This window comes from Canis lupus, chromosome 4 (assembly GCF_003254725.2).
Source record: "Canis lupus dingo isolate Sandy chromosome 4, ASM325472v2, whole genome shotgun sequence".
Classification (NCBI taxonomy): Eukaryota; Metazoa; Chordata; class Mammalia; order Carnivora; family Canidae; genus Canis; species Canis lupus.
Window position 1 is genome coordinate 72198213 of NC_064246.1, and position 24469 is coordinate 72222681.

Genomic DNA, 24469 nt, shown 5'->3' on the forward strand with positions numbered 1-24469 from the left:
TGTTCAATTAATTTTTGTGGAATGACTGAAAAGCATAAAGGAAGAAAACAGAAACTTAAAACTTATTTTGCATCTCCAGAAAAGTATTACAGTTTAAAAAAATTTCCTAGGTGATTCTGGTGTGCCACTTCTCTAACCAAATCAAACAAAACAAAAAAAGTACACTTGCTTACATGTACTTAAGATTCTAGAAAGCACTATGGTTCATTTTGACATTATGACATCTAGTCAATTATTTTTGGTAAATCAGTTTGATTCTATTATAATTATTCCTGTATATGATACTTTTAAAAAGTCACTGCCATTTAATAATTCTAAAAGTAGAGATCTTAATTATATTTGTAAAGACAATCCCTCCATGAGAAAGTAACATAGTTCTCACTAAAATATCACCTTATGTGTATGTATTCAGTATAAATCTAACCAAAGAAGCAGTGTTCTGATTAACCTGGATAAACAAATACACCAGGAAGGCCCTAGGAAGAGCCTTGTACAATAGAAAGCAGTCATACAAGAACATTCATTTTGTTATTCTACGTTCATAGTAATGTATGATCCATACCCTGAAAAACAAAACCTCAAGAAGAAATGGTATTTTTCTCTTCTGGTAATTTAAACCAACTAAGATTTAAAAAATAAAAACAAAAACACATGGCATCACCCACACCACTTTTAACCCTGATTTAAGACTGAAGAGATCTTCTAGGTCAGCCTTGAAAATCATTTTCAAATAACCATTAACATGTACAACAACTTGACCAAGCTACTATATTTTTCAATATCCATTCTGCCTAAAATGTGAAAAGTGATAGTGTTTCATAGACTATATTCTTTTTTTGTATCCTTTTAAATTAGAAATTTGTTTTTTGGGAATGCCTGGGTAGCTCAGTGGTTTAGCGCCTGCCTTCGGCCCAGGGCATGATCCTGGAGTCCCGGGATCAAGTCCCACGTCTGGCTCCCTGTGTGGAGCCTGCTTCTCCCTCTACCTGTGTCTCTGCCTCTCTCTGTCTTTCATGAATAAATAAAATCTTTAAAAAAAATGTTTATTATTGAAATAGTTGATATACAATGTTACATTAGTTTCAGATACATAACACAGAGATTCAACAGGTTTATACATTATGCTATGCTCACCCCAAGTGCAGCCACCATCTGTTACCATACAACACTAATATAAAACCATCTACTGTATTCCCTATGCTTTACCTTTTATTCCCGTAACTTACTCATTCCATAACCTTAAGTTTCTATTGCCCACTCACTTTCACTAATTTTGCCCATCCTCTGAATTCCCCTTCCCTCTGACAACCATCAGTTTGTTCTCCATTATTTGTGAGTCTGTTTCTGCTCTTTGTTTATTCATTTGTTTTGTTTTTTAGATTCCACAAGAAAGTGAAATCATATGGTATTTGTCTTTTTCTGGGTAGACCGTATTCTAATTCATAGGCAGTCAAAAGTCATTTAACTTATGTTGACTTTAAAAGCTTTGTGCTTATTCTAATTTATATATACTGGAACTATAATAATAAAATGATTATTATACTGGATATTCTCAGATGAGACAACAAAGCAATCCTAGAATTTCAACATGGTTTTAAAGCTAAATTTTATATATCCTTTTAAAGGGCCTACATAGAGTTAGAAATGTCTTCCTTATGAAAATAGTACTCTAATAGACCAATTCATAATTACATACTTTGCCAAAGAAAAGCCTAATGTCTTTTGAGCTCTGAAGACCTGAAGTATTTAGACTCCCATATCCACTTTACACCTAAATGTCCCATAGGTTGGTTAAACTTGACATGCCTAAAACTGTATCATCTCTCTCCCTTCTTCCGCATTATCACTGTACAATTCTTTTTTTTTTAAGAATTTATTTATTTATTCATGAGAGACACACACACACACACACAGAGAGAGAGAGAGAGAGAGAGAGAGGCCGAGACATAGAGGAAGAAGCAGGCTCCATGCAGGGAGCCTGATGTGGGACTCGATCCCAGGACTCCAGGGTCACACCTTGAGCTGAAGATGCTCAAACGCTGAGCCACCCAGGCATTCCACCACTGTACAATTCCTAAAAACTTTTTCCTCCTATATTCCTGACTTTAGTGAATGGAACCTCCACATTCCAAGCCCCACAAGTATGAAACTTCAGAATCAGAGAGTCATCCTGGACTCTTTTCATTCTCCATTACCCAATTTACCTACATAAAAATACCAAACTGTACCCAGGCTATTTCCTTAACATATTTTGTAAGTTTCCTCCTCCACATTCTCACTGTCTTAACTGAGGACCTCATCAATTCCTAAATAGCTTCCCTAGCCTCTTTTTTTTCTGCCTATCTAATCTCTGCACTGCTGCCCAAAAAAGTATTTTCCAAATGCAACATACTTCATTATTAAATAATTTCTTGGTTCCCCAATGCTTTTAAAGCAAAATGCAGAATTTGTAAAGGTATATACATTCCTTCATAACGTCAACTCTTGACCTTCTCTGTAGCTTCAAATATTTATGGCATGCTCCTTTTCCAGCTCTATGTTCCAATAACCTAGGCATGTGCAGTTTCCAAAATCAAACTGTTGCCCCAGCCCCCTAGGTTCCCAAGTCTAATTAATGGCTTTCAAAACTTAGTTTGTACCTCATCTCTAGTCTAAATTAGGTGAGTCCCTCAGTGTTCCTCCTTTGTTAATCTTGATTATTATAATATAATCTTTGTTTATCTGTCTATGACTTTAAGATCCTAGAGGACACCTGGGTGGCTCAGCTGGTTAAGCATCTAATTTCTTGATTTTGGCTCAGGCCATATCTCTGGGTCTTGAAATCGAGCCCTGTGAGAGGCTCCAAGCTGGGCCTGGAGCCTGCTTAAGATTTTCTTCTTCTTCCTTTGCCCCTCCCCCCACACTTCCCACCACATGCATGCTCTTTCAAAACAAAAACAAAAACAAAACAAAAAGATCCTTGAAGGCAAGGCTAAAGTCTTTTATTTCATCATCTCTAATATCTTATAGTTCCTGAGACACAGGTAACGCTCAATGTTTGATGAACAAGAGAATGAGTATGAGATGTGGCCACGTCCACACCACACTAGATATTTCATACTCAAATATTAAAAGTACTAGGACCTACCTAAAAATTTACTTTTCTTTTAGTATGTTCCAAACTAGAGAGCTCCTTACCATTTTTTTTTCCTGATAAAAAACTGATGATCCTTTAACTACCACTCTATTTCTAGAAACTACTCTCTAATTTATCTAAATTCCCTTTTTCCATTATCTTTGCTCTGTCCATAAAACTCCTAAAATCTGAGACCACCTTCAGTTTAAAATTGAAGAAATGAGCTTAATGACTGGCCTAAATGTAACTTGGATAGCAGCTAGGTTAGATTAGGTTTTATGCTAATTTCACTATATATCGCCAAATGATACACCTAGTTTGAAAAAGCCTATGATTTTCATCATCAAGAAATTCAAAAACAGGAGTGGCCATCTCAACCTGGATGGTTCAGCAGTTGAGTGTCTGCCTTCAGCCAAGGGTGTGATCCTGGAGTGCTGGGGATCAAGTCCCACATCTGGCTCCCTGCATGGAGCCTGCTTCTCTCTCTGCCTATGTCTCTGCCTCTCTCTCTCTTTCTGTCTCTCATAAATAAATAATAAAAAGATCTTTAAATAAAAAATAAAAGAAATTCAGAAATATATTGAAAAGAAATCACACAACAGTGGAGAAGAGGAACAGTTAAATGTGCTAAGGATAATCTCAATAGGGAATTTGCATATATTGGGAAAAAAGTGCATTTACTGAATGAATTAAAACATGAATGAAAATACAGATTACAGAAATACATATTATTATTATTTCCGGAAATACTATTAAGAGCCATAAAAATGTTCAAACTTTTGGCCCAACTTCCACTTCTCGGATTCCAACTCTAAGTGAATAAAACCCCAAGAGGGGCGGGAAGGAACAGTACATATAAAGATTTTCCACTGCCTTATTTTTTTTCACTGACTTATTTTTATACAGAAAAAAGTGAGAGCAAATAAAATATCCAACAGAATGACTAGGGAAATTAGGGTTCATCCTCAGACAAAATATTAGATAACTTTTTAAGTTTTTTTAAATTATTATTTAAGTAATCTACACCCCATGTGGGTCTTGAACTCACAACCCCAAGATCAAGTCTCCTGCCTGACTGAGCCAGCCAAGTGCCCCAGGATAACATTTCTAATAATTATGAACACTACATAGGAAATTAGGAAAATCTTCATGAGACAACCTTTAGAGAAAACACGATTATGTATGTATAATTTATACCACAAATACATACTTAACCAAAATTACATTCATATAAGTATTTTAATTAAAAACCTAGTAGGAAAGACCTAAAATATGGGATTATAGATATTTTTCCTATTTTCCAAATAGCATGTAGTTTTTTCTGCACTGCTTCTATAATTGAAAAAAAGGGGGGAAGTCATTAACTTTGAAGTTCTTAAAAGATTCTAAGTTCTAAATCCCACAATTTAGCCTTACTTAACATACTAGAACACTGTACGTAGTTTTACTTTCTAAGAAAACTAAGAGAATGGAGAATTGCTGAACTATAAAGTCTTTATAAAGAACACTAAAATTCTGGTGGCTATCTTCTAGTTGAAAACAATCAGAATCACTAAAATCATATGATAAATCATGTAGGTGGCAGCATGGCTCAACAGATAGCATATTAGAGATTCAGATACTGAACTTTATCCTAGGACAGTCACAAACTTGTTGCAAATTGTCATTTTAAATTCTAGTTTTTAGGCCCCTTCACTTGAATACTGAAGATGTGTAATGGCACTTTGACATATACTACAAACCTTAAACAACTGGAAAAGACTAAAGAACTATAATATTTCTCTCCTTTTCCCATAAATTCTCAATTCTGACTATGTATATTTGGATTTTGCAGGTCATTTTAGCCTTAAGCCTAAAAATTTGTCCCTTAGCAGTGAAGATGGAAATACAGAGGCAATATTTGAAACCAGAAGCAAAGCTGAAACAGGAATTAAAGAGTAGAAAGAATCCAAAACACCTTGTATACAGATTTTTCTCTTATCCAGCTAAGCGAATCTAATTGTCCAAATACAATCAATTAACTAAATTATATCAGTTCTTTGCTTTAAATGTTGTCCTACCTTTTCTGGGCTTTGTGTTTTCTTTCTTTCTTCTGTCAAATTTACTCAACGTTTAACAAGCCCCACCCATCTTCTGTCACTCCAATTAGTCCTACGTCCCCAAACTAAAATATAATTTAAAATCATTTATTCAACAATTGTTTGTTGAGTGGGTGTTGTACCTACAAGGTACCAGAGACTCAATAAAGACAGGGTTCCTCCATCAGCCTTTCGCCTTTGGATTGCTCCCATTTTCTCAAAAGCATGGTAATTAGCTCTAGCGCAAAATATAGCACCTATTATTTTATTTTTAAAGATTTTATTTATTTATTTGACAGAGAGCAGGAGAGAAAGAGAAAACAAGCAGGGGGAGAGGGAGAGGCAGGCTCCCAGTTGAGCAGGGTGCCTGTTGTGGGGCTTGATCCCAGGACCCTGGGATCATGACCTGAGCAGAAGGCAGATGCTTAACCCACTGAGATACCCAGGTGGCCCAGCACATATTATTTTAATTATAAACTCTAGATATAGTGAAGACGTTTACTTTGTTTCTCGAGATACTATCACACTGTAATATGTCCTTTACAAAAGATACTCAGGAATACTTAAGCCAATTACTCTAAGCAGACCCTTTTGTTCAAATGGGGAGTGAAAGGAATAACTTCATATTCTAAGGAAGAAACATTGTAAGATTATACAAAACCACCAGCAATAACTTCACAAGCGAGTAACACAGTTATAACATACATATCTGAACACAGTTATAACATACATATCTGACTCCCGCCATTAAAAATGTCTGAACTTCTAGCAACTGAATGGTATCATATCCCATTGTATTTGTTTCTTTAGTTTTCTGTTATCTGCAATAAAAGTGAGTTATTCAAGTGAACTTGTTTCCACAGTATAGGAAAGTTAATTTAAAAGCTCTTCCTTTACCCTTTCCTCCTACATTCCTAGTTTCCTTTCAATTCAGACTCTGCTCCTTAACACATGAACATAGTATTGAAGTGAATATATACATTTATGAATTACAGTACTCTAAAAGTAAGGTATGGAAGGATAAAGGCAACAAACTATTCTCGTTTGTTGCAAATCTAGGTCTAAAGGACCTAGATTTTAGATTTAGTGGAAATGTGTATAGAAAAGTCTCATTTAGACTATAAAGCATGAATATTAATAAAGATTACATCTTAATTTTCTTAAAAAGTTTTCTTTTAATAATCTCTATACCCAAAGTGGGGCTCAAGTCACATACTCTTCCAACTGAGCCAGCCAGGCACCCCGTATATACCTTAAATACTAAAGCCCAAGCATAAAAAATATCCTAACACTAAACACATCTTTCACAATTGCCTCTAAGTCTTCTTAGAATGCTATAAGTTATTCCAACTGACAAGCTGTATATACACGCCCACTTTACAGATCAAAAACAGTAGAAGAGGGATGGATTCAAGTGATATTCAGATGTGTTACTGGGTAAACAACTGGGTTGAAGGTGTGGTAAAGGAGAAGGGTCAAGCATGATCACCAACCTTCCAGTTTAGGGAGCTGAGGTGATGGTGGAAACAATTACCTACTTCATATAGTTTTAAGAACAGATTTCTTTCTTTTTTGAGGAAAGAGTGGTAAGAATGAACAATTGAGGGAAGAGTTCATATTTATATACTTTTGAATTTACAGTATTTATGGAGGTGCCTGGTAGACAGATGGATCTGTCTCAAAGAGAAATACATCATTCTGGAGAGATTTGTAAGTCATCAGCATACAGGTAGCAAGCATGTAAAAAGTTGTATGAATAGGTGAGATCAACAGGAAGGCAGAATAGAATGAAGGCTTAAGAACCACCTTAGGAATACCAATATTTATGGGGTGGGCAGGGGAGGAAGAACTAGCAAGAGTCTACAAATGAAAGGTCAGTTCACAGAGGAAGTAAAAGGAGAGACAGCCCTGAACCCAAGGGAGAAAGGTGTTTCAAAAAGGGAATGGTGAAAAAACAAAACAGGTGGTCAAATAAATAAATTTACTCATTATCTGCCCCACCTTTTCAGTAAACAGCACTGCTACTCTAAGCATTAAAAGAGAGGCACCGACTGTTCTTCACTATAACTGATGCTCTATATTTAATATAAACAACAAACATTAAAGTAAAACATGAACTCAATTTTTGGTGAATTATTACTGTACCTTTCCTCATTTTGTATCTAGTTTCTATGTGCTAGATGTTCAAAATATGTGATGCTACCTATTTTAATTTTGATGAAAGAGAAAGCAATGTTTATTTTACCTGGTTGATGGAGCATCTAACTTGAAAAGAATTAACTAATATAAATAAATGCCACTTACCAGTAATGTCAATTACAAATTTTTTGGAGGGAAAGGGTAAAAATGAGCAAGTAACATTATGTCCAAAAATAAAGCAGCTTCAAGATCTGAGAGAAATATCTAAAGTTATTCAGTCTTTTTTGACAGTAGTACTACAGTTAAAGGGTATTCTAATTCAATTTCAAAATGCAGTCACCAAAAAACTACTAATACATAAAACAATGTGGGTGAATCTCGAGAGCCTTATCCTAAGCAAAAGAAACCTATCACAGAAGTCTACATATTGTATGATTCCATTTGTATGACATTTTAGGAAAGACAGAACTATAAGGACAGAAATAATATGTGGTTGTCAGGGGCTGGAACAGGGGTAGGACACTGGTTACAAAAGGATATAAGGCAACTTTTTGGGGTGATGAAAACATTCTATGTTTTGATTGTGGTGGAGGTTTCAAGACTGAACACGTTTTTCAAAACTCATCAAATTGTAGACCTAAAAAGTGAAATTTTACTGTGTAAATTGCACCACAATAAGCTTTAAATTAAAAAAAATTTTTCAGTCATATCTCTATCTTACGTGAATAGCATTTTTAATGTACTGTATTTCTCATTACAGTTAACTTATCCACATTGTTATCATACACAATACATAAATTAGCAAAGAAAATTAAAACTATAATCAATCAATCTTGAGCTTAAAATAAAGTTATTTGGGGCAGCCCCGGTGGCGCAGCAGTTTAGCGCCGCCTGCAGCCTGGGGTGTGATCCTGGAGACCCGGGATCGAGTCCCACATCAGGCTCTGTGCATGGAGCCTGCTTCTCCCTCCACCTGTGTCTCTGCCTCTCTCTTTGCTCTCTCTGAATGAATGAATAAATAAATCTTTAAAAAAATAAAAAATAAAAAAATAAATAAAATAAAATAAAATAAAATAAAATAAAATAAAATAAAATAAAATAAAGTTATTTGGACACTCTTCCTCGGTATCTTACTCCCAATTCTAGTGCTCAAGAGACCAAGACAAAGTAAAGTAGTAAAGTATCCTTACTAACAACTAAAAAAGGAACTGTTTTGAGTTTTTATTTTTGATTTAATTTTACACACAAGTTGTTATGTGTGCATTGTTAAGGATGTATGTAATAAAAATGGTCTTACTCAAGAAGCAAGAAGCCTTAAGATTATATATATATATTATAAGCCTTAAGATTATATATATATATGTTATATATATATATATTATATGTATATATATATCTACTTCTAAATTAGCACAAACATACACTTGCCACTCACTAATTTTAGATTTAGAAATGTTTCTTTAGGAAATATCCTATAGCTCAATTTTAATCAATCATTTCAACAAAAATGTATTGAATACTTGCAAAACAGGAAAAGCACTGTAATGGTATTACAGACATAGAAATGAAAATAATATGTCTTCTTGCTCTCAGCTGGTATTCAGTATGGCTTACAGACACTGGAACACATTATTTTATCAAAGAGATACAAGTAATAAACTGATAAATGTTATGACATGGAAACTCACAAAAAAGGCCATGCTTTCTCTTTCTCCTTAAAAGAAATTTCTGGTCTGTGAATGGACATTTTGAGAAGTAACACATTGTCTACAGAAGAAAGCAGGATTGCTATACAAATATATGTTTTTACAGTTAATATCAATACTTTCTCACTAGCATTTTGAACTTATGAAGATCTCAGAATTTGAGGACTTTCAAACTGTTCAAGATTTCATCAAGGAAAATAATACATTATAGAACCATTCACATTAACACCACCACCTGTATTCACTATGCTATAAAAACTTTTTGCTTAGGATATTGACAGAGAAAGGAACAAACACGTGACAAAAGAGTAAAAAAAATTAATAGAGTTAAATTAAAAGTATATGTCATGTATGTCTTTCAAGATAACCTGAAGGTAGGTTACGGCATACTAGGTTCTTAATTCTTTTCTTAAAGGAGAAAGAATGATAACAGTAGCTTTTAGGGCATTACATTTTAACTTTCAACTTTAGAATTTTCTGAGACAGAGGCAGAAACTGAGGGAAAAAATCATGTGTATCAATTTTTTAAGAATGGTATTTAAAAAGATGAGGGGGAGTTATACCCAATTTACACTCATATAAAATTTCAACTTGGTCATTACCAAGAAAAAACTAAATTACATGGAGCCTAATTCATATGATCAATTTCTTTAGATGGAAATTGGCAAGCCACAATCCTATCAAATAAAGACAACTAAAACCCTGTTTAAAATTCCTGAAAAGGTTGCCAAGTAGAAATGTTCAGAAAAGTCAGTGATGTATCTTCCTTATTAAAATTAATTTCAAGGACATTTTTGTTTCACAAATTAAAAAGTCAAATATAAAATCTTAAAGATTAGTATTTTTACAGTAAACTATATTTTAAATTTAAATAATGCATTAGTTTCAAACACTGTAAGTTTTTAGGATACCTACAATCAATAACTTGTTTTAATAGCAGTACTGTTTTTTAACAAGTATACATTTCATCAGCACATCAGCATAAGACCAAAGGACTGAGAAGTACAAATGATCCAAATAACTGCAACAAAAAGGAATTGAGTATTTCAAAATTATGTCATAGCTTCCAAATTTCTTGGGAGAGGTAAAAGTGTAAAAAACTATTTTAGTAAATTAATTAATGTTAATTCCATGTTTCTGCATACTGAAAATGTTTTTCCTTTCTGCCAAAAGGCAAATATATACAAAAGAACACTTAGAAGTTTGGTGTGTTCACAATAACTGATGTTACACACATGTAAGATGGCAAAACAATTTACCTACATAAACTATGTTGGAAGTTTAATGCGATCTTTGGAATATTTTTTAACACCTGACATTTTTATAAGAAATAAGTGAATCACAAAATTATAAAGTGCCCTTTCCATATTTTGCCAATTTCCATAAATACAGCATGCATATCGTACTTAAATGCATATTTGTGGATATATTCTGTGTAATAGATGAGGTGTAAACTAACAAGGTATTTTACAGAAAAGACTATTCAAATAATCAATCATCTATAAGTAACTAACCAAAACATTTTAGAATTCCTCTTCATAAGACATAAAAAGTTTCACTGCTTTATAGCCAAGCCTACCCTTTTCATCAAAGAATGTATTATAAATCTTGAAGAGGCAGGGTGATAGAATGGAAGATGTTTTAGAATTAGCCATATCGGGTTGGAATCCTACCTCTAACACTTGCTAGATCTGCCACCCTGGACAAGGTTCTTTAATACGATGAGCCTCAATTTCCTGGTCTGTAAAACAAGAACACATCACTAACCTCACTGGGTAGCTAAGAGGTTCAAAACATGATATACAGTGTAGTGGTTAAGGTTATAGGTAAGGCATCAATTTTGGAGTCTTTCCTCTACTTTCTTCCATTTGTTGGCTACGGGACCCTAGGCTAGTCATTCAAACATTCTATACCTTAGTTTTCTCAACTATCTTAGAATAATACACACAACCAGAGGCATTTTATATGCAGATTCATGGTAGATGGAAATGACTCAATAATATTACATATTACAAATATAAACCACTCAATACAGTGTCTGACACAAAAAAGATCTTTTAAATCTCAGTCCTCCTAAACTAAGTTCTAAGTTGTTTTATTATTGTCTCTACAACTCAAATTCACCCGTGAAGATAAAGATTTGCCATCAAGGACAAAAAAGAAAAAAAAAAAAAAAAAAAAAGACCATCTCAAAAACTCTAAAAGTATTCACTAAAGGAATCTCCCTCCATAAGATTACATGGCAAAGCTCTAGAATAAGCACATAACTTCCCAAGTTGGTGACTTTGAAAGTACTAACAGTCTTTGGCTATATAAACACTAGAATTTTAAAAAATTACCAGTCATACTAATTTATAGATTCATCTACTATATTACAATTGGTCACATACATATGTATGAATGAAATCACTCTCTAAAGCTGAATTTTCCCTTTCTAGAAATAGATGCTTTGACAATTTCAACTCAATAAACAAAAGTAAAAATTACAGACTGCTTAACATACACTAAAATATAAGATAGCAAAGATTTGCTGATTTCAAAAACAATATATATATGATATACAGTGTGAATTCTATTTTAGTTCTTTGCCTAAAGTACAAAAGTTCCTTGACTACACGACTTTTAAGTATTATTGAGTTAACTGAGCAACCAAACAATATGATGATTTTATTAAAACTAGAAATGTGCAATCCTAAATCCTTAAGAAAAAATATAAACCAGACTGATCATTTACTAATTATAAGACGATGGGCAATTTTTTAACTCTTCCAGTTTCTGTTTCTTCATTTTTAAATTGTGGATAACTGTTTCTATTTCCTGAGCTTCTTATGTTAAGTGAGATAGTATTATGGTGACATACTTAACACAATTCCTGGCACATGTTAAGTCCTTATAATCTTACCTAGCTGGCAATGCTATATTAAGAAATAATGTCTTTTAACAGTATCACTTTGGAATTAGAAAGAAATATGCCTTAAAACAATGCATTCTGACAAAACTCAATTCATCAAAACTGACCCTAGATTTACACTGAACAAAATAATAAGACAAATATCTAAAATCATTTTTATTACTTGGGAAAAAATTTCTGAGCAAACAAAATACTTTTTAAAATGATAATGATGACCTTAAATAAAGAGTCATGGTATTTTTAAAATTGCCTTTAAATCATCTAGAAACACTAAAATTCCACTTTATAAAAACACTTTCAGGAGTCACTATATATTTACTACAAATATAGTTAACTGACTTACATTCTTTAAGAGGAACATAATGTAAATAAATTCAGTCATTCAAACACCAAACATACACACAAGGTCAGGATTTCTAATGCGAAAGTACTATTTTCATATCAGGAAAATACTATCAAGAGACAGGTATTATATCTCCCTAAAAGAAGAGGAAAAAGCACCTTGGACCCAGGTAATTGAAAAAAGTCATATAAGGTATCAGTGTTGGCATTGAGCAACAGCAATACCTAGCTTCAGGACCAGAGCTCACACTTTTCTTAAAACAATATAGTCTAATAAAACACTAGTAAAAACAAGAGAATCCCTTATTCTCACCGAAAACATGAATCTATACAAATTAATATGGCCTCTGAGTATCAAGTTTTTCATCAAAAAATGGAAATCATGCCAGTCACTTCTCTCACAGGGAAATGGGAATATTTAAAAATGAACTCAGGTCACCTTGAAAAAGAATCCTTTTAAAAATTCAAAGAATAATTATAAATGACAACTACTAAAAATAGAAACTTTGCTTAAAAAGTATATTTTGAAATGATTTTTAAAGGCGGCTATATAGTACCAGAAATTACCACCAAAGCCAACCTAATATGTTCAAGATATTAAAATAAATATCTTCAACTAAAGAGTTCATTACTAGGTTGTTTTTTTTTTTTTTTTACAGTTCCCAGTCATTAATTTCCTATTCATTTTATAGCAAATAAATGTGATCGACAACACTGAAGTTACATTTTTCCAAAAGGAATTTTTATTTACCTCAGTCTTCCCAATCACTTCATATAAACCTAAAATCATATTTTAAAATTCCAGAATTACTCACAAACTATCCGTTTCCTAATAAGCTGCGAGGTGGAGAAAGTTAAATGGAATTATATAAACCTCAAATTCTTTAGTTTTTATTTATTCTTGTATTATTAAATTTTACATCAATATAAAGAATGCCAAAATATAAAATAGGTGATTTCAGATGTTTCTATGGCAATTTGATGATGGATTAGTACCAAAAAAATTGAATATCAAATCAATATAGGAAGTCTTAGAAAATACATGTTTGAGGTGGGGGTAGTCAGGCTTCCAAATAAAGATTTCATATTTGAATTGGTATAGCTTTGCTCACAGTCAAATTTCTGAAATTTAATAGTGATTGCTATGGAAAAAACCCAAACCTGGTTTACTACCATACTAAAAACTTTCACTTTTCATCCCCAAAGATAATCTGAAGTAGACAATCTTTCTTTCTTCAAATGTAACTTTTTTCTTCTTAAAGGGGGCAGTATTATAAAGATCCCTAGCACAGGTTCAAAATGCTTTCCAGTAACTTCATAAACAAATTGTCAAACGGTTTCAAGAAACAGCATTCTATACACTCTTCTCCAAACACTAAAAATAACTAAGTATTTAATACTCAATTTTAATTTGATTTACTAGACTTTCACTACTTTAGAATTGCTTTCTCTTCAAGTAATTATTATAAGTTATTGGTAACAGCAAACTCAAGAAAAACAATAAACACACTGTTGAATAATGCTAGGAATTATTTCTCCAATAATATAACTAACATTAAAAGATGACTTGAACACTCATAGGGTCTTCTTTCACTAAATTAAAATAATAATAATAGTAGAAATGCAAAAATAGCCACTTGGTGACTATCCATACAACTAATACAGGGGAGGTAGAACAGAATATTCATAATCTCTAGGGAAATACAAAGTATTCCTTCCAACTAAGTTGTCAAAATTTTAAAGTTCAAGTTTAGGTTTTGTTTGAGCTTTACAATGTTTCCTCCTTTAAAAATAACCCATATAATTGGTTTGGACGAAAAAAAAAACCCACATATTTTCAGTTTACTTTATTTAAAATGTTTTATGCTATCTTAATGAAAGCTATCACATGACCTGTACTACTTACAGAACACTAAATATGTAGAATTAGGAAAATAAGATCTGGTAAGAACTAATTCACTTTAATTCCAAAGTCACAAGAAAAAAAAAATCATTCACATAAACAGATATCTAACACACTGATTCAAACATCTGTGTAAGAAAGCTCCCTTTAACTATAAAGCACTAAAAATAAGTTGTTTCTGTTGATGAAAACTAAGCAAGCAGAACTCCTCTTTTCCATTACCTTTAGTAGAAATATGTTCATCCTTTGACATACGTCTCCGTGTTTTTTTTTTAATAAAAGTTGTAAAAGCATCACAGGTTCATATAAGGGCCTTTCGAACATTTATATTGAAACCCTTACCCGGCCGCTCCCCCAAAGTCCCAAACCCTCAGCTTCAGATGTGAAGTGTTCCTCCCTTCTGTATTCCCTCCCCCCAGCAAGCCCCCATTAGCCTGCCCCCCACCCGGTGTAGGCCTGAGGCCCTGTAGCAAACAGTGTCTAACAGGAGCAGGCAGCACAAAGACAGGAATGGGAGATTAGTGGGAGGGAGGGAGGCCGGGATTGGGGCTCAGCAGGAGCTTCAGGCTTTTTAAAATTCAAACTGCTCCCTGACCAATACAAATCACGGACACGCTACTGACTACTACACGGATTTATAGCATTAAAAACATGCCTAGTACGTGACAGCTATATTAACTTCACTCTTTTTAACATTTATCCATACGTTTGCCAGAAATGTGGAACAATTTATTTTAAGCAGAGGGCTAAACTCAAAAATAACCTTCAGAAAAGTTACTTATTCTACAATGACAATAATAATTTAATGAGACACCAAAAATCCGAACCAATGTAACACCCGTTAGTAAAACAAGGGACTTTGTTGATCAGTGTTGCTTCATTCTAACCAGTGAAAGTTTTCCCTCAGTTATTGTGAGACAAAGTATCCAAAGAGTCTAATGCCAGGTACATTTCTTTTTTTCTATGCAATTTGTATGGCTGAGGACTTTTAAATTGATCGTTTTCCCCTTATACTAACCTACCTTACCAACGCCTCAATAAACAAGCTGTGAACACTTAACTTACTCGTGAACTGGAATTTGTTAAGGCAGAACTGATATTTTTCTCTAGCATTTACAGATACATTTGACCTATTAAAATGACACCTCTCTCATTACACAGTCAAACATCATGGGCACAAACAGCCAATGACAATCCTGGGACCTCACGAAGATCTGCCCTGACATGAAAGGATGGCACCTTCTACATTTTTTTTTTTTTTTTTTTTTTTTAGCCTCTCTGGGATTTGAAGCCTAACTTTAATTTCTGCGCTTTTAAAGAAAATTGGTTTTTACCTGTACCTCGGTACAATTCTCAGAACATTCAGGGTTCTTTCCATGCATCTCCACGCTGAGATCAGGAAGTACCTGAGTATTTTACGTATAGTCGTTTAAAATCGTCCTTATATAACGCACACAAATCTAAAGTGCCAGGGTAAACCTGTCAAGTACTTTACACTTGCCTTTGAATAAAAAAGTCCATGTGCGACCCACACTGTCAAACAACAACATAAAAGCTCTTGGTGGTGGTGGTGGTGGTGGTGGTGTGTGTGGGGGGGCATATGCAGTGTCTACCACCCTGTGGCTTTCTACATTCAATATTCATGTGGGCGATTTAATTCTTTAAAAAAAAAAAAAAAAGAAAGAAAGAAAGAAAGAAAAAGAAAACGAGTCTTTATTAACTTTCTAACGCCCAAACAAGTTTCACACAGGGCAAGAATTACCACTGGATCCGCGTCTGAGTATTTACATTTGTCTCACTAACTGAAACTACTTCCTCCCTTCATGGGGTCACAGGGGGAAGAAGGGGGGTTGTTTGTTTCACTGGGACGTTCCCCACTCCCGGACCAGGAAAGTTGTAAATATGGGGACGATCTGGGCACATTTGCCGTGAGTTGTATTGTTTCCGCCTCCTCACTAGCTACGGCTCTTCTCCCGGGCGAGGCCTGTCACCGACCAGCAGCAGCTCCGCTCAGCCCGGAGCTCTCCTAATCCCCGAGCTCAAGTAGATTCCGCTGGCCCGCGGCCTGCGCTCTCCGCCGGGCCTACGCCTCCCCGGCCGCCCGGCAGGAGCCCGGTCCCCGCCACCGGAGCCGGCCGGGAGAGAGTACAAAACCACCGCCACCCAGGGCGGCTGCCACCAGAGAGGAGCGAACTCTAGACTCGCCCGCGGAGGAGACCTGGGGCCGCTAAGGAAACGGCGGGGAGGGGAGCGAGGAGGAGAGACGCTGAGGACCTGGCGCCGCCGCCGCCGCCGCCGCCGAAATAAAGAGCAGGAATTTACCTGGGCGAATCGGCGTCTGAATCCAAGGGGAGGCCGAGGCCGCTGTGGCGAGAGACTATAATCCGGGCCGGGAGGGGGGGTGGCTACGGCTCCTCTTCCGTCTCCTCAGTGCGGGGAACATGTAGAGCCGGGGGGAGACCAGCCGAGAAGACAAATCGCTGCTTCTTCTTCCTCCTCCTCCTCCTTCTCCCACATAGAAACACTCACAAACACCCGACCGGGGGCCCGAGCTACCGGGGGGGCATCGCCGCCGGCCCGGGAACCAATCCTCCTGTCGGCGGGGGCGTCCCTCCCTGCGGCTTGGTGGTGTCGGGTGAGTCGGTACCGACGGAGGGAGGGGGGGGAGGGCGGGGGGGGAAGGAGCCCTGTGTGTGTCTCTCTCTCGTTCCGTCTCTCCCTCTCAGAACAAAATGCCGACCGGAAGTGCAGCTGCAGGAATGACTCCCTCCGCCGGCGCCAAACACTAACAACCACCCCCTCTTCCCCACTCCACTTCCGCCACCGCCGCTGCCGCCGCCGCCGCCGCCGCCGCCGCCGCCGCTGCCGCCACTTGGGCTCGCGTCCGCGGCCGCGCCGCACCGCCCCGCGCCCGGGGCTCTCCTGGGCGCCCGTCTCCGCCTCAGGGCGACTGCGGAGATGCTGCCGCGTAGCGTGGAGCCTGCGGGGCGGCGCGTTCGCCGAGGCGCGCGGGCGGGCGGGCGGGCGGGCCGGCTCTCCCCGGTCTTTATTTTCCCGGAGGCCGACCGGAGCGGGGCCCGAGTGCTGAGGAGGAGGAGGAGGAGGAGGAAGAGGAGGAGGTGCGCGTGCGGGGCGCTCAGGCCCGAGCCGCCTCGCAGGCCAAGCTCACTGCCCCGGCTGGTGGCCATTCGCTTAGGGAGCCGAGCTCGGGGCGGCCGGGGAGAGGACGCCCGCGATTCGACGGCGACGGTGCTTCCCCCCCCCCCTTTTTTTTTTTTTTGCTTTTTGCTTTTTCTTTTTAATGGTGTCTCTGCAGTCTGGTGGATGGATGTATCGTAACCCCCTCCCCCCTCCCCCACACCTCGCCTCGGGAGAGGCCGGACTCTACGCCCGTCTCTGCATTATTTCTGCGGAGCGAGAACGCAAACGCTCGGAGGTGAAGCAGCGTCCCAGCTGGATGGAATTGGAGTCGTGTCTGTGATGCTCTGGTTTCTGGAGATATGCGGTCCTTCTCTGGTCGGTGGGGGGGGGGGGGGGTTGTTTGTGGTGGTGGTGGTGGTGGTTGTTGGCGGTGCTCTGGTGCTCCCTTAACTGTGGGGATGAAGGCCTGTAGGCGACGCTGTGCGAACGGGCAGCTGGCGGGCGGCGGGCCCGGAGCGCGCGGGTCGGCGCCCCCTCTAGGTGTGGGTGGAGCCGGCGCGCGCGGAGAGCCGCCCGCCCGCCCTCCCGCCCGGACCCGGGCCCGGGCCACCGGCAGACGGCGGGCGACGGGAGCGGGGAAGGGGGGGCGGGGGAGCCTGGGGCCCGCCGGTCTCCAGCGTCGGTCTCCTCTCCGCGGTGCTGCACGAGGCTGGAGCACGGATGCGACGGACCGTGCGGACGGTGCCGGGCTGCCTGTGGTCTCCTGCTGTAACGAACTTGATCTTTCCGAAGTTCGTAAAATTAAAGTTGGGGGGGGGGGGGCTTTTGTTCAGGTAAAAAGTGCAGTAGGTAAGCGAATTTTACTCCAGCGGGACGAATTTGGTGTTCGCGGTTTCATGGCTCTGGATCATTGGATAATCGCATTGTCTGTGTATCTGCACGTTTTCCAGTGTGCTGAAAAAGTGAACGGGTTGATTTGCACTCCGGTGTTTCCATTGGCCTCGGAAATCACTCGAGAGACTAGGTCAGGTCTTGTGACTCCTTTCCTCTTCCCTCCATGCGGTGGCCTGGCAGCTCTCTAGCGGAGAGGAAAAGCCAAAGTCTTGACCGTGGCCTAAATACCGCGCGCGCGCGGCTGGGGAGAAGCTGCCCTGACACTCCTGCGAGCGGGACCTCTGCCCTCGCTACACCCCGTGCCAGCGCCTTTCCCCCCAAGAATCCGCAGGGCTTGCTCCCTCACCTTCAGGGTTTGGTTCAGGTGTCACCTCGGGGCTTCAGTGCCCCCACGCCCCGAAACTGCAGGGTCCCTGCCCCCCTTGCCCACTTTATCCTGGAGGCCTTTTGCATATCTCACGCGTTTATCTTATCTGTTTTTATTCGGGACGTTAAGCTCCAGTAGGGCAAGAAGTTTTGTTTTTCTCCACTGGTATTTTTGTGGAGAAAATAATGTCTAGACTAATAATGCCTGACATATACACAGTGGATGCTTAATATTTGGTTAATGAATAAATGACCATTTTAAGGGCCCTGCCCTCCCCCTTGCCCCCACCTCAGCAATTTCTGAACTCTAGCCCTTAATGTATGCACTTAGATGCTACAGAGAACCCTATGAAAGATATGTGAAAACTGAAAAAAAAAAATTAGGGGAAAACCGAGTTTATTACAGAGTTCTAGAGAAGGGCACAACTTCTAGACTCACCCTCCACGACACCAGAAGCCCACAAACTAGTGATAATTGTTCTTAGGGTTCTGTAAATGGACTTGCTAGAGGATAGTCGATTAGTAGATCACATGATCATATTCATACTGGGCCAATAAGCTTTGCTCTCTTCCTAAATCACTATTTTTAAAATTCTGTCTGCTTTCTTGCAAAAAAAAAAAAAAAATACAGGCTAATAAAGTCTGTGAGAATTTGGTTGGCCTAGCCCAAATCCAGCACTACTGGAAGAGTTCATTCAGCAAGTATTTATCGGACACAAAATGTGTGCCAAGCACAGGGATTCAAAAGGTGCATGTTTCTGAGGCTTTATATAAAGGGCCTCATATGGCTACTTTTGGTTACTATTCAGTTATGTTGTCAAGCAAAGCAAATACTAGTGAGATTTATTTTTACAGTTTCCTTCTGAAGAAAAGATTCAGTGAAAGCTAAGGTCATGCAGAGTGGATATTTTAATTCACCTTTTAGTTTGCTGTTCATTACATTTACTTACCTTTTGACAGGCCTGGATATACCAGGGTATATTAATCATGATTTTTCAAAACTGAAACAAATTGAATGTTTGTATTTCCTATTACTGCCTGGGAAAATAGGCCTTTATAATAAGGAAGTATACCAATAAACTAGAAACTATGCAATAAGCTTTTGGCCATGATATTCCAAATAATAGTTCGTGTATTGAATTTTTGGAGAAAAAAAGAAAGTCTTTATAATCATTAATATAGTTAAATATTGTTTCATAAATCTAACAGTCTGTTCATTTTAAGTTTACCCATTAATCTTAAGAACGGCTTTAAGTAATCTTATCAATGGCCCAGAATGTTTCTCACTCAAAGTAGAAGGAAACAATTCTCTTCCTACATACTTTCTTAAATGGTAAACTAGTAAATTTGCAGGTCTAGGTAACAAAAGTCTTGGCATTATTGTAGCATTTAATTTAAAATTTTAGATATGTTATTTTTTACTTCCCTCATTTATTAAAGACTAGGTGCTAATTAGCTTTATGATAAGCATCTCTTATATACATTAGTGAAGGAAAATAGACGAGTTCTCTGTCTTTAAGGGTTTTAATTTGTAATTAGTTTATATCACTTTTTTCCCCAGATCACAGAATTAAAGAAATGTTTCAATGCGTATCAGAATATTTTTGTATTAAATCAATTAGCATTTTGCTTGCCTAAATTTAAGTATCCAGGTTGAGATCTTGTGTGGAATCTCAATCTAATCTTAGTGTCTTCTTGATTTGTCTTGTTTCTTGGGTTTTTTGGGGGGAGGGGTGCTTATTTTGATCATCACCATCCATTTATTTTGCTTTTACATTTTTAAATCTTTATGTCCCAAAAGATTTCGGTGACTTAATGGTGACTTTATATTTTGTTGTTGTAGCCTTGATTTGTCAGTAGTTTGTAGCTAGCTCAGTAAACCCTTAATCTGACCTAATATTGCCCCCTTGTTTTAAGTGACTTGCACTAATTTTATTAATTTTTTTATATTCCTGGATAATCCCATGTGTATTCTTGATCAGTAAATTGCGTACGACTTAATAAAATATTTTAAAATGGGTTTCAAGGACTAAAAATTGAGTGTCAGCAGGAATTGGTACAATTCACAAATTAAGAACTGAGGAGGTTTTTTGGAAAATGTTTATCTTCAAGATAAATACAGTTTGCCATAAAATGATAGAAATGAAATGTTTTAAGAATCATTTCCACACTATTTCATGCCTATCAGTTCTATTCTTAGTGATAAATTTAATAAATTTAATTTTCAAAAGATAGGAAAAAGTAAGGAACATGTAGTGTGTATATGTTTTGTAGACTATTTACACACTACTAAAATATCAAACAACAGTCTAAATATGTTCCTGTTTCAAGTTTTCAAAGTGAATATACCTCAAATTTGTGATAGTATCTGTAAAGGTTAGGTTATTCAGTGTATTTTATCAATTTTTGTTGAGATGATAGAAATTAATGGATTTTCTCCCTCAAGGACTTTCTTCATCTTGGCCTTCAAGAACAAGTTTTGTTCTTTCATTAATCCTTCTTACCTCTCTAAGGATTTTTTCTAAATTCATAGATTTTTATTATTTATGCCATCTACTTATAATCCTGATTTTCCTATATTTACATTTTTGTGTATCTATACATCATACTCCTAAATAAAAGCAACTAATTATACTACATTACAGGTTTCACTGTACATTACATACGTAAGACCCTTGACAATGGCATTTCTGAAATATTTCAATATAATTATTTAGGCTCATTAAATCTTCATGAAAGCCTAATCTTAATGGAACATACGCATGTGCTGAATGTGAACCAGATAATTAAACTATAACATGCATTTTAATCCTAAACCAATTTGGAATAATGGGCTAAAAATGACTTTATCTATGAAAGAATACAAAATCCATTAAAAACTTAACATCTAAATAGGTATGAAGAGAGTGCTTATGATGCTCTTAAAAGCATCTCCACTAGACCAGTGTTTTAAAACCGGATCATGTACCATTATGGGTCATGAAATTTACTGGTTTGTGACTAGCATTTTTTATTTAGAGAAAAGAATAGGATCTAAGAGTACATCACACGTAGCAGTCTGTATTTTTAAATAAACATTCTATTTTTGTGTGTGCATGTGCTGAGGTACCAGGTAAAATCTATTTCTTACTATGGGTTATAGACCAATAAAAGTATATTTTTAAAAAACCCTTCAGTTTGGGTTTTCCTTTACTTCCCCTCCTTAGAAAATTAATGCTAGAAAGTTTGCCTGTGTAGTGAGGAGTTTTAAAGGAAGCACTGGGTACTTTAGATGATGTTTGATAATGGTTTCAGAAAGGTGATCTAAAGTTAAAAGGTAATAAACTATGTAGAAATGTTAAATATAGTTTAAGTTGTAAGAAAGAATTTCCTAGTAGAGCTAAATTTGTGTGTTTAGATCTATGACTATTTTCTTATTATAGTACATTTTCTATTCTCAAATGCCCAATACAGCAAAATAATAAATATAAGGCAAAGGTATGTCTGTTTCTATTTCTTCCCACCTTCTTTTCAATCTTAAAACAAGTGTTTATTAACGAGCATTAGAAATGCAAAGAAAACTGCTACCTTCACAGAGCAATCAAAAGAACAAGTTATTCTCAGAAAATGATAGAAACTTCTGTTCCCTCTAAAAAAGAACAAACTGTCAATAAGGCTTTTCTTTCTAGTCCAAGTAAATAGTTAACCTTCATTTGCCATCCAACTCTTTTAAATAAATGTACTTAAAATTGTGTACAAAATTTAAAGGGAATTTAAAAAGAGAATTGTGTATAGAATTTGAAAGGAACACAATATGCTGTATAAATGAAGTGAAAAGAATCAAACAGAAAATGATTATGTTATGCTGGAATGTCAGTAGGTTTTAGACATTTCAATAAAATTTAAACGTTTCATTACTGTTTTGCCTGATTTCAGTATAGATTTCAGTACTTTTGACACGTCTAAGAGCATAAATAAAAGTTTCTTTTTGGACATACGCTGCCAAACTTCCTTTTGATTTAAGACCTAGTTTAGTTAAAACCTTAACACAAAATTTAGAGAACATAAGAATGTCTAATTCACTTATTAAACCAAAGCTTCTACTCCAAATATTTCACCAACACAATACATACTTTATTGAACTAAGAAAGCAATTATATTACCAACCAGCAGAGGGAGCCAAGTCAGTCCTGAAAGGGTAGGATTACAAAGGAAGACCACATGACTTCCTGTTTGTTTGTTTGACTGTTTGGCAGCTGTTCTGTTTTTGAGTTTAGTCTACAGAAAGCCAAGTAAAGGATAGAAAGGCTACCAGTGTATCACATATGTCAGGGCAACAATTTTAACTGTCAAAATACCTTGCAGGAAGCAAGCTGAAAGAAAACATACTTCTTAAATTAAGGACAACCCAGGGAAGAATTTGCAGCATAAAAGAGAATTATTTGAAAATCAGATATTAAAAGCTGAATAAGTAAAATATGCAAACAGTATGATACTGAATTTCTATTACAGATGCTGAAATTAATGTGGATCAGAACAAAGCAATTAAGCAGAGGAAATTCAAGTAGAAATATAAAAGTGGAAATGTCTCAGTATTACCACCTAAGATGGAAAATCAGAAAACATTACCTTAGGACCATGATGAATTTACTAGCCAGATATAACAGTGAACCATTTCTTAATATATCCACATTTACTTGTTTTTTATTATTTTTTAAATATTTTATTTACTTAATCATGAGAGACACAGAGAGAGGTGGAGACATAGGCAGAGGAGAAGCAGGCTCCCTGCATGGAGCCCGATGCGGGACTTGATCCCAGGATCCAGGGATCACGACCTGAGCCAAAGGCAGATGCTCAACCACTGAATACCCAGGTACCCCTAAATCCACATTGACCTAAAGCTGAAATTGGCCTCTAAATAGACACTTTTTAAAAATTATGAAGTTGGTGCAGATAAGGAGGCTCCCTTATATTAAATTTATATTAACTTTGATAAAGAAGGGAAAAATTTTAATATAGCAAAATAATATAACAAGATGGTTTATCACTTTAGAAAATAGAATTGTTTCCACTATGCTTTATAAACACAATAAAAAGCAGTATCTGGGGACACCCAGGTGGCTCAGTGGTTGAGCATCTGCCTTTGGCTCAGGGTGTGATCCTGGGGTCCTGGGATCGAGTGCTGCATTGGGTTCCCTGCAGGGAGCCTGCTTCTCCCTCTGCCTGTGTCTCTGCCCCTCTCTGTGTGTTTCTCATGAATAAATAAATAATCTTTAAAAAGCAATATCGTTTTGTGACAGAGGTATGGAGGAACATAGTTGCTAAATGATAATTGTACTGTCAGCTTATTTAATATTTTCTAAGAACTTCAAAGTGCATGATATAATGATTATTTAAAGTAAAAACTGTAAAAGCTGGGTGTTAGCTAACTGCATCAAAATAAAAAAACCTAAAGCCCCAAATGATTTTAGCCAAATAAATAATGGTAGTCTGGCCACTTACTAATTGCAGTTTGTGAAAACATACTGTTCAAAGCACAGAAAAACAATGGATTCAGGCAAATTTTAGCTATAGGTAGAGTTATACGTTTATTCTTTCCAAAAATATATTTCTTGAGTACTTAACAATCTCCAGAAGACATGGAGTGTATCTTCACTAAGAACTAGACGAAGTACTTGTTGAAAGATTTAATTTCATTTAAATATGTAAACAAATTCAATATGTAACCCATTGAATCCAAAGAGACAGTATGTAGGAGTGAATCATTTACTATTGAGTACTAGAACATAGATTATAAGCCTTTGTAGGTCAGGTCTTTTATAAAGCTACATCACAATATACTGACATATGTATTGGCATCTGGTATTAAATCAGTTAATCATGACGATATCC

General features: G+C 36.9%; 1 protein-coding gene across 4 annotated transcripts in view; it reads right to left on the reverse strand.

Annotated features, from left to right (window-relative positions):
- The window catches only part of NIPBL (NIPBL cohesin loading factor), a 197516-nt gene extending 180570 nt beyond the window's left edge, over nucleotides 1-16946 (reverse strand). For 2 of the 4 annotated variants that reach the window (XM_025436423.3, XM_025436422.3), the window contains exon 1: nucleotides 16517-16923. The gene's annotated coding sequence lies outside the window, so the exon portion shown is untranslated. Of the gene's footprint in view, nucleotides 1-16516 lie in introns of all 4 variants that reach the window. The other 2 variants (XM_025436421.3, XM_049109346.1) reach the window with 2 other exon arrangements.
- Between the last annotated feature and the right edge of the window lie 7523 nt (nucleotides 16947-24469).